Source organism: Aulonocara sp. 'chitande type north' Nkhata Bay, linkage group LG3 (assembly GCF_057382095.1).
Source record: "Aulonocara sp. 'chitande type north' Nkhata Bay isolate Kocher_YH1m ecotype deep benthic linkage group LG3, A_spYH_male_GT1.1, whole genome shotgun sequence".
Taxonomy (NCBI): Eukaryota; Metazoa; Chordata; class Actinopteri; order Cichliformes; family Cichlidae; genus Aulonocara; species Aulonocara sp. 'chitande type north' Nkhata Bay.
In genome coordinates, this window is record NC_141346.1 from 31,041,230 (window position 1) to 31,052,615 (window position 11,386).

The window sequence follows — 11,386 nt, forward strand, 5'->3', positions numbered from 1 at the left end:
AAATAAATATAACTTTAGGACTCGGGGTAAAGGGATCAATAACAATTTAAAATTTATAATTTACAGTTTGATGATTTAAAGTCTCACACACAACCCGTCGAAAGGGGAGGGGGGACCTGCTGCTTCCAAATAGAGCACATTTCATTCATAATGTTGTAAATCCAAGTCCATTATGTATTCGTGATTTGAATCCTGGGTTGTGTGAAATCCCGGAAATAAACCCTAGACAAAGTGAATCTGTGAACTAAGGTGTAGGTCTAGGTTATGTTGTGGTGGTGCTAGAAAGTCATTAAGATCAGATGGGGTCTGATTATTCAAGACCTTGTGTGTGAGGAGAAGGATTTTTAAATTAGATTCTAGATGTAAAAGGGAGAAAATGAGGAAAAGTCAATATGGGAGAAATATGCTCTCTCTTTCTACTCCCTGTCAGTACTCTTGATGCAGCATTTTGGATCAACTGAAGTTTTTTAATACAGGTTTTAAGGACAGCTTGATTATAATGAATTACACTCTAGATTTAATGATGGTATCACATAGAGTTTCTGTATTACTCTGAGACGGAATGTTTCTAATCTTAGAGATAAAGCAAATAGAAGACATTGGAGGACATATTCTGGTCAAAAACAACTTGAAGTTTCCTTGGAGTTAATGGAGGTCAAGATAATGCCATCCAGAGTAAGTATGATATTTCAGAACAAATCTAGCTGATGTTGTATTGGTATAACAATCAGTTGGAGGGAAGGACCATCTGGTGAGTGAACTGTGATGGGGATAGAGGGATTTGGTTGTTGGTCTGAGGTTGGAGGTGGAGGTGAACAGAAAGTAGACTGCAAATGAGAAATTTAGCTGAAGTGGAGTTTAAGTGATGAGCATTTGTTGTTGGATAAGAAGCATTTATGGTTTGAAAAGCAAGAGAAACAGACCTGCTGGAAGAAGCAGACGCAGTATGATGCACTTCCATCTTCACTTCCTAATAATGAATTTTCATCTCCACTTTGCAATGATGCACTTCCAACTCTGCCTATTGCTGCCACAATTCCAGCTCCACCTACTCCTAATGCACGTCCAGCTCCACCTGCTGGTAATGCACGTCCAGCTCCACCTGCTGCCAATGCACTTCCAGCTGCATGTGGTAGAAGGTGGGCCATAGGAAGAGGAACCGATGTGGTTGTGAAAAGGCCAGTAGTGGAAGTCAGATGTGGTAGAGGGTGGGGCAGATGTGGTAGTAAGACAAGGAGATGTAAATGTGAAAAGGCCAGTTAAGGTGGAAGGGACAGATGCAGTAATGAAAGGTCCAGATGGAGTTGAAATTGTGCTAAAATTATGCTAAAAAATCCATTACATGCAGAAGTGTTGCCTCTATTGAATTCATATTGTTTTGAGAATGTACTATAAAAATGTTATGTTTTTATAACATATTTTATAAATATCAGTTATAAAATGTTGTAAACCCCCCTTTTTTTAACAAGTAAAAAAAAAGCCTTTGTAAATGTAAAAGTAAACTTGAAAGCTGTGCAGTTTGTGATTTTTGTAAACTTGCATCACTTAAATTATTGTAACAAAGTTCTTACCATCTCTTCTCTCTTGAAACCTGGATAAACTAGTGTCCATACAGAAGGTGTAACAAGACAGTCAGTGAGGAACAAGGTGGTCTTTCATAAATATAAAATTAACCTAAACAGGAAGTTTTGTAGCCAATGAGTCAAAGTGGATTTGCGCACTACAATTTTCCAGAATCCAAATGAAGTTTCACAGGCAGCATTACTCATATCTAGTCAAACTGCAGCCTTTATTTGATATTGTTTTAAAATAATGAAATTTACTTTAAATAAATAAATAATTTTTAAAACATTTTCTAATAATTAGAAACGCTAACTCAATCTGGGGCTATAAATTATATGTTTAGTTTAGGTTTGTTTTTTTTTGTTAGTCTAATTTAAATTAGCTTTGAATAATGGGATTTTCATCTGTGGCATTAAGGGTGAAAGGGGGTGAAAATGTAATCTAAAGCTCCTTTTCCATTAGTACCTACTGGGACTCACTTGCTAGGGATTCGTTGACACAGATCGACTGGTTTTCCATTACAATCCAGTAGTACCTAATCTGTGTGGTTGTTGTCATAGCAACTCGTCCAATCATCCCGCAACATAATTAACTCATTCACTGCCATTGACGTCTATAGACGTCAATTGAAAACATACGTTGACTCATGGCTGGCAGTGAATGAGTTAATATGCAACACGAACACTAAAAAACAGGTGAATGTCGAGGCAAGAATATTCCTGCTGCTCGGTCTGTGGGTTTTTGTTAGACTTGAGGATCACTTCCCTCATTGCCCGGTTTCAAAAATGGCAGTTTTAATTTTCGTGAACAAGACGCTCTCATGACTAGTCGAGAGATGGTGCTGACCAGCAAATCAGTGGCATACTGTCTAAGAACGTCACATTTTAGTACCTGCTCAGCTCACTTGGAACCCTGGGAGAACAGGTACTATGACCTAATGGAAAACCCTGAAAATCATGGCGAACCGTGTCAAGTCGACCCAACTAGGTACTGATGCAAAAGAGCAACACATTCTCACTCCCAAAGCGTAACATTTTACGCTAGGTGACAAATCCTCAGTATATTACATGTGGCATGGCAGTATATTAGAAAACTTGAGAACCGTTTCCAATGAATCTACACATGTACATTTTTCTTTTACTTAAATCGCTTTGGTAAACACTATCTGACATCATTAAAGTGTTAGTTACGGTTAGCAATAAGGTTTGGGTTAGGGATGGAATACATGGCTGGATTGTGTTTTACCGTGGGAGCATCATTCTACTGAAAATCATCCATAACCTGGCGCTTAGCAGAAGGACGCAGAAGGTCGCCTTTCGCGTTCCTCAGCAACGCATCTGTCACGGTCTGGCTGGGGCAGACCGTATGTGTTGCAGAGGAGGACTCAAACGCAGACCAAAACGTAGTGTGGATAAACAAAACAAGCCGTTTATTGAGGCTAGCAATGAGGGTAAAAATAATCGGGCATCGGTGAAAACTAAACAATAACCTAAACTGGGTGAACTAATAACAAAACATGAAAAAGCTTAACCATAGTGAACTGACATGGGTACCTGGGGATGAGACATGGATGAGCAGACGACCTGACAATGGCATGCAGAAAACAAAGGGCTTAAATACATACATGAGGTGATCAGGGGAGGTGGAGACACATGGGGGAAACAGCTGACAGACATAAACCTAATGACAGGACCAGGAGAGGAAAGCTAAATACAATAAACAAAGAACACATGACATTGTCAGAATAAAACAGGAAATACTAAAACTAAAACATGACAACACAACTTAACAGACCTAATATGTGATGAATAAATACAAAACCCCAAAACATAGAAAACCCAGGAACAATAACTGCCTAAACTAAAGGCAGATAGGAAATAACACAAACTAAATCACATAACAAAATGAGACAAATACAAACATGAACTCAGAGCGCTGGGTCAGAGACCCAGCCTGTGACAGCATCGGGACTTGGCAAATCGTCTCTTTATTACACCTTGGAAGTAAGAACGGGCTGAAAACAGGCTTAATGCATTCATGCAGTGCTTTTGTGGGTGTACTGGCCCCTCCAAAGTGCTTTTAAAAGTTACACTTTATGTATCAAGGCGCCAATGTAGTCCCTCATCTCAGTATTAACTTTGCTCCTTATGTGCACTGTATATAGTCATTCCAGTATTTAGGTTTTCCCCCATTATCCTTTAGAGACCAGCAGGTCCCTGTCTCTGGGCAAAATCTACTTTGTCATGACAATACCATGACGAAAGTGTTCCTTTGTCATGATATTGTCATGCTGACCTTTGAATTTCGTCACCATCTAAAAAAAGAAATACAGAATGTCCCTGAAACCTTGGACTGTCTCACACTGGTGTAGATACAGATAACATTTGACCCAGAAAAGTCACATTCGTAGCACCTGTGCAATACTATGAAATTTTAAATATTTCCATTTTTATGTATTTTGGTTTAAACTAAAAGAATTCATTAAATTCCAGGCTAAAAGAACAAAACTTAAGTTGGTTTTATTTTTATTATCATGCTCAATTTCTTCGAAGGAAGTACAGGAGAAATATCTATTGTTTAAAACGATTTAATTTACTTCGGCAGTTGAAATTACCAGTTACAGCACTGGACCTCCTGTTTGTGTGTGTCCTATGTTCAACTTTAGAGATGTGATGTGTATATAAAAAAAAAAAAAAAAACAGCTTTATTTAATAATTTTAAATTCTAATCAAATGTCAAAACTAGTCAAATTTGACTCAAACAGGCATAAAGGCATACAGGCATACAAAAGTATTTAGTCAGCCACCGATTGCGCAAGTTCCCCCACCTAAAATGATGACAGAGGTCAGTAATTTGCACCAGAGGTACACTTCAACTGTGAGAGACAGAATGTGAAAAAAAAATCCATGAATTCACATGGTAGGATTTGTAAAGAATTTATTCGTAAATCAGGGTGGAAAATAAGTATTTGGTCAATAACAAAAATACAACTCAATACTTTGTAACATAACCTTTGTTGGCAATAACAGAGGTCAAACGTTTACTATAGGTCTTTACCAGGTTTGCACACACTGTAGCTGGTATTTTGGCCCATTCCTCCATGCAGATCTTCTCGAGAGCAGTGATGTTTTGGGGCTGTCGCCGAGCAACACGGACTTTCAACTCCCGCCACAGATTTTCTATGGGGTTGAGGTCTGGAGACTGGCTAGGCCACTCCAGGACTTTCAAATGCTTCTTACGGAGCCACTCCTTTGTTGCCCGGGCGGTGTGTTTTGGATCATTGTCATGTTGGAAGACCCAGCCTCGTTTCATCTTCAAAGTTCTCACTGATGGAAGGAGGTTTTGGCTCAAAATCTCACGATACATGGCCCCATTCATTCTGTCCTTAACACGGATCAGTCGTCCTGTCCACTTGGCAGAAAAACAGCCCCATAGCATGATGTTTCCACCCCCATGCTTCACAGTAGGTATGGTGTTCTTGGGATGCAACTCAGTATTCTTCTTCCTCCAAACACAACGAGTTGAGTTTATACCAAAAAGTTCTACTTTGGTTTCATCTGACCACATGACATTCTCCCAATCCTCTGCTGTATCATCCATGTGCTCTCTGGCAAACTTCAGACGGGCCTGGACATGCACTGGCTTCAGCAGCGGAACACGTCTGGCACTGCGGGATTTGATTCCCTGCCGTTGTAGTGTGTTACTGATGGTGACCTTTGTTACTTTGGTCCCAGCTCTCTGCAGGTCATTCACCAGGTCCCCCCGTGTGGTTCTGGGATCTTTGCTCACCGTTCTCATGATCATTTTGACCCCACGGGATGAGATCTTGCGTGGAGCCCCAGATCGAGGCAGATTATCAGTGGTCTTGTATGTCTTCCAGTTTCTGATGATTGCTCCCACAGTTGATTTTTTCACACCAAGCTGCTTGCCTATTGTAGATTCACTCTTCCCAGTCTGGTGCAGGTCTACAATACTTTTCCTGGTGTCCTTCGAAAGCTCTTTGGTCTTGGCCATGGCGGAGTTTGGAGTCTGACTATTTGAGGCTGTGGACAGGTGTCTTTTATACAGATGATGAGTTCAAACAGGTGCCATTCATACAGGTAACGAGTGGGGGACAGAAAAGCTTCTTACAGAAGACGTTACAGGTCTGTGAGAGCCAGAGATTTTCCTTGTTTGAGGTGACCAAATACTTATTTTCCACCCTAATTTACGAATAAATTCTTTACAAATCCTACCATGTGAATTCATGGATTTTTTTTTCACATTCTGTCTCTCACAGTTGAAGTGTACCTCTGGTGCAAATTACTGACCTCTGTCATCATTTTAAGTGGGGGAACTTGCACAATCGGTGATTTTTCAGTGACATATTTCTTTTGTGCTTTTTGTTTTTGAGAGCTTAAGTTAATGTTTTAAAACAATATGTTGTATTTGATTTATTATATTATTATAGTATTAATGAAGCTGCAGACACAGCTCCTTTCAGCATGGCCGGAGGAGAGGTGTACGGCAGTCGCGTGACACACACAGATCAGACACATATTTCTGTGTTGCAGATGTGCAGTAAAGAGCCAAAGACCCAGTACTGTGTCCTGCCTCTTACTTTCACGCCAGAACACAACGCAAGAACAACAGGTGTAACAGTTGAACGGGTTACACAAACAGCCACCAAACAGCCATCATAATTCATCATACAATGAGAACAGAACAAATCAACAATTGACAATGACTAATTAATATTAAAATCTGTAACATAATGTATTGTTTAGAGTTTAGTCTGTTACTGTTACTATTTTTACCATTTCTTTTTGGAGCAACTGTAACCCACATTATTTCCTTAGGGATTAATAAAGTATTCTGATTCTGATTGTTTCAGGATACATGACTTGCCATGATCCAATGACACATCTGCTTACCTGTATCTTTTGCTCGTTTCTCCTCCTCTTCTTTTTTCTTTTTTCTAAACTGAAGACCTGATGGCTTTGAACTTTTCTTGTCCATCTTCCATTGGTTTTAATTTTACACTCCAGTATGAGTGTACACTTTATCCCTAGTCCTAAAGTGTATATTTATTTTCTTACTCTTCTTATATATATTGTTTGTTTAATTGCACTGCTGTAACTGGAGCCTCGTCATCTCTCTGGACTGTATGTAGCGGAGATGACAATAAAGTTTACTTTGACTTCAGCAGCGAGCAGGCGCACCAAGGGCTCTCGCGCTCACTTTTCGCGTATAGAATTTCAAAAAACATCGGTGCAAATTATAAGTCTGTATCATAATGTCTGCTGTTTTCGTGTTTGTTAGTTTGTTTTATTTTGCGAGCTGGTTATTAGATACCGCTCCAGCCAGCCAGAGAATCCCCCCGCCGCCTCGCCCTCTCCTCCCTGTGCCGCAAGCAGCAGGCGCACCTCGCAAACGGGGGGCGCCCTTACTCCCAGCAAATGGGCGATAGAAAACCGATCGGTGCCTATGCCATTCCCAATATGCGCTGACATGATGTCATGGCAGAATGAGTGCGAGCAATTTTTTTTATTTAAATTTTTTGTCCATGCGCGTGATGCCGCCCCCCACCACGATGCCGCCCCGGGCAACCGCCCGTGTCGCGCCCGTATCAAAAAACGCTACTGAATGGACTAAAGATTGAATCTACAGAGTTTCTATTTTTCTCTCACTGTCTCTCTCTCAAGGTCGACAACTGGTGCCTAATCTGACATCTTGGAGTACGATAGTTAACAGAGAAAGGAGCACGGTTTGTTTATTGGACTATGCAGAGACAGGGGCAGAGATTACGTGCCAGCAGCGGAGGAACTTATCACCATAAAATATTGTTTGCTTCAAAAACAACGTGTTTGTTTGCTAGCATCCGTTTTTCTTTTGGATAACAAAGATTAAAACCCAGTCCTCCTCCGACCCCACCCCGCCCATTTTTTTTTGTTTCCTGTTTTGGTTTGGTCCAGGTGCACGTGCTCTTAGCCATCTGATGACTTTAGGATGGCTCCGTGAAAAGTGAAGTCAGGGTTTCAAAGAAGAGAAGCAACACCGGTGGAAACTAAACTTATAGTTGGAGTATTAGTTAGTCAAATTTGTTTCTTCCCTTGGACCTTCGGAATGTCAATAAACACTATCCTCCCACACCTCACTAATGTGAGCTATCGTCCGAGTAATCGTCATCACTCAGGCAGCCACTAAACATAGACTGTGTACTCAGACCACGTCTTTCCTTTGCACTGCTTCAAACACTTTGAACTTGTTAAAATAAATAAATAATAAAACTTTATTTATATTACCCCTTTCTAGACAGAGTCACAACGTGCTGGACATAAGATAACAAATAATAAAAAGGTAAAACAGACAATATAAAAGAGGCAAAATTTAATCAAAAGCCGTTTTAAAAAGGTGAGTTTTGAGTTGTTTTTTAAAAACAACTACTGAGTCCACATTTCTTAAGATTTGGGGCAGAGAGTTCCACAGTCTCGGGGCCACAGTGGCAAAAACTCTAATATCCTTAGTTCCCATCTTAGTCTGTTTTATAGCAAGTAAGCCCTGATCAGATGACCTCAGGGACCTGCTTGGGACATAGGGCTGTAGGAGATCGAAGATGTAGGCTGGTGCCAGTCCATGCAGGGCTATACATGTAAATGTGTTTCACATTCTGATCATGAATCACTTTAGAAAACAATATCTGATAAGGTTAAGGTTATGGTTAGGGCTGGAATGGAGGGCTGGAGCCTCTGCTCCAAGCCTGTGTTACCGCGAGCGGCATTCTATAATCCGGAGGGTCTCACAGTGAGGTGGAAGGGTATCTTTCACGTTACTAATCTGCACTTTACATGAGATTCATAACTCTGACATCTATCTGCTGTTTGGCATGACTCACTGATAGATGTCTTTGCTTTGGAGCAAGCATGTTTTATTTGTAGAGACAGTCTCTTAATAAGTGATCACTTATAGTTGTATGGCACCGGTTCGACTCCCTCATTGAACTGTTTGGTTACTCTGGTCTTTTCATCTCCTGGTTCTCTACTCTGTTTCCGGCCCAGAAGGAAAGCAATCCCAGATGTTACGGCTGCTATTTTAAGGACTGTGATCCATGTCTCGTGAGAGGACTCTGATGGCTGCAGAGGGAAAGCAAATGGAAATCAGGCATGTTAGTGAGTGGAAGTTTCAGTTACAGTCCTGCATTTTTTTTGAACAGAAATCCAAAGATGATACAGTTCAAAGCTCAACATAAAGATACAATGAGATGTTTCTATGTGACCTAAGTGTTGAACCTGAATTGGATTTCCAGAACATGTTTAACTGTAAATGCTCCCCTTACACATAAACAATCATATCACGCGCATATCAGAGTGAGTTCGCTCCTGAAGTGCTGTGCTGGTGTGTGTGCCAAGTGTATGGGAATTACGACAAATGTTCGCTGTGGTGAACGGTGGGTAGTGTTCACATTTCAATGCCATATGCAAAAGGGAGGGATGCTTACCGACACAGGCAGTGGAGTGGATGAACTAGACCTTGTCTTGTTGATCTTTAGCCTCACAAATGCTGGATGTAACAAAAACAATCTCGTCCATCTTGCTTCTTAGCCCGTGTTAAGTTTAAGCAAAAGGCTTGGTCAGGTGATACAGAGAGTCCACCATCAGCAGACTTGTTTCCTTCGTCTGTGCTGGAATCCTGCTCCACCACAATCTCCTGTAAATGCCCATTGTGGGAATACATTATTATAACTTTAGGGATTTCGCCACATAAGCGTTAGCAAAGCATTATACTTTTTATTCATTTAAGTAGGTCATAGGTCAATAGGTCATACTAACACACACACAGGATAGAGAGAGAGAGAGAGGTAGAACTGGTAGAGTGAGCACAGCGTGCATGGAGGCAGACACTCCCTAGTCATGTGACCAATTAACCAAAGATAAAAGGGCATTATACAGCAGTTGTTTTGTTTCCTCTGAATTTTGAAAGCTCTATTAACATCAGTCTGTACAGGCTCCAGATAACTTTCCTCAAATTCTTTAACTCTCACTCGCTTTTGCAACTTTGTACTTTTGTGTTACTCGCAGAAACAACTCCACCTCATTGTTAGTCCATTTAAAATCTCAACACCCTGTAATGGGAAAATTAAAGTTAACCCTCACATTTAGATTTAGGTGGTTAGAATTTCACTGTATGATTTCTGTATAACCTTTGCATGCGTAAGATGAAGTAAGTATGTGTCAGCATGACCTTGTGAAAACTGCTTAGCTGCCTAATGATGTTCACTATGCTATCTGCTAACTGTTTTGCTCAGACAGATGAAGCTCAGGGTCAGTGCCAGGTGCTGGCCTGGGAAAAGATAATGGGAGTCTTCTTTGTTCAGCAATAGCCCGGGTTGGACAAAAGACTGTTGCAACTAAAAGATACACAGAGTTTGTGCGATGGTATGAAAGGGGCGCTGCGACGCCCCATGGTTAGAACGCTCATTGCTGTGAACCTGTTATGTTTTGATGTGTATGTGTGTTCTCCTGCACGTAGTAAGAAGTAGCTTGACCACAGCCTTTTTTGTGTTGCAGACTTTATTTAGAAAATTCCACAACACCCCAAATGACACCCTCAGCACCTTTTCTTAGACTTGATACATAACAACAAGCCTGAAATGCTGAGTTACTGTCTGAGCATGCTCCTATTGAATGAAGCCATTTCCTCACCAACACTTTTGCCTGAAACAGTTAACCTTCACAGCCTTTTTACTCTAGAAAGTCAAAAGAAGAAAAAAAACCCTCAGACTGACCAAGAGTAAGATCAGCCAGCGGCCCAGGTCCGCATACATGTGGAAATAGACAGGAGTAAGTAAGACAGAGAAAAGTATCAATTCCCATATGGCTCCTAAACTTCAGGCCTTCTTCCCTCTCCGGGCACATGGTGTGGAAACAGCTCTCAGGCTTAGATCACCTTTGAAAAAACACATCTAAGCTGCAATTTATTTATATAAATAGAGCAGAACACACTCACGAACGTCTCGAGTAAATATAATTGTTGCTAAACTCCCATCGCGTCTGTGTGACTTTTGGATCCTCTTCAGGGTACCTCAGACCACCATTCACACCTATGGGCAATTTACAACCACCAGTTAACTTAACCCCACTAACTGCATGTCTTTAGAGTTTGGGAGGAAGCTGGAGAAGCCAGACAGTACCAATGCAGAAAAGGGGAGAAATGGAGAGAACCGTGACACTCCTCACAGAAAGGTCCTGTCCCAGGCCCTTCACTATGCTAGCCGCGTCACTTGTGTCATGTGAGCCAGTCATGCACCTCTTGATTTTTGCAACTTGTCTTGACAAGTCTTGACTTGTGATTTTGACTTCTCCTCCGTATCAGCATGTCTGATGTAACATTGTCTGAGTGGTGACAGCTGTCATTTAGGAAATTACTGTAGCGGCTTCTTGTGCCTTAATGGTGGGTATAAATGACTGCATGTGCTTGATGATAGCATGAAATTGAGTGATGCAACCACTGCAGAGGGTACATTGGGACCTTGACCTTGACTAGAAACCTCCCTGCCTAACTGCTTCACCACATTTTAAACTTTCCCCTTGGTTTTCTGCTCTTAAGAAAACACAATACATTCCCATCTAATTTCAAAGCTATAAAATCACCTCCATACACAGCTTGGCAACCAAAAATATCACACCGTAATGACTCACATTGGAGACGGAAAGCCAAACACTACAAACCATGCCTAAAGTGTTCATTGAGCGAAATCACAGGAAGCATCTGTGCTGCATAAACCTGAACCTGCTACCTTTTGGGACTTGATAAATTGACCGGCTGTTGTGAAATCCGTGGTAAC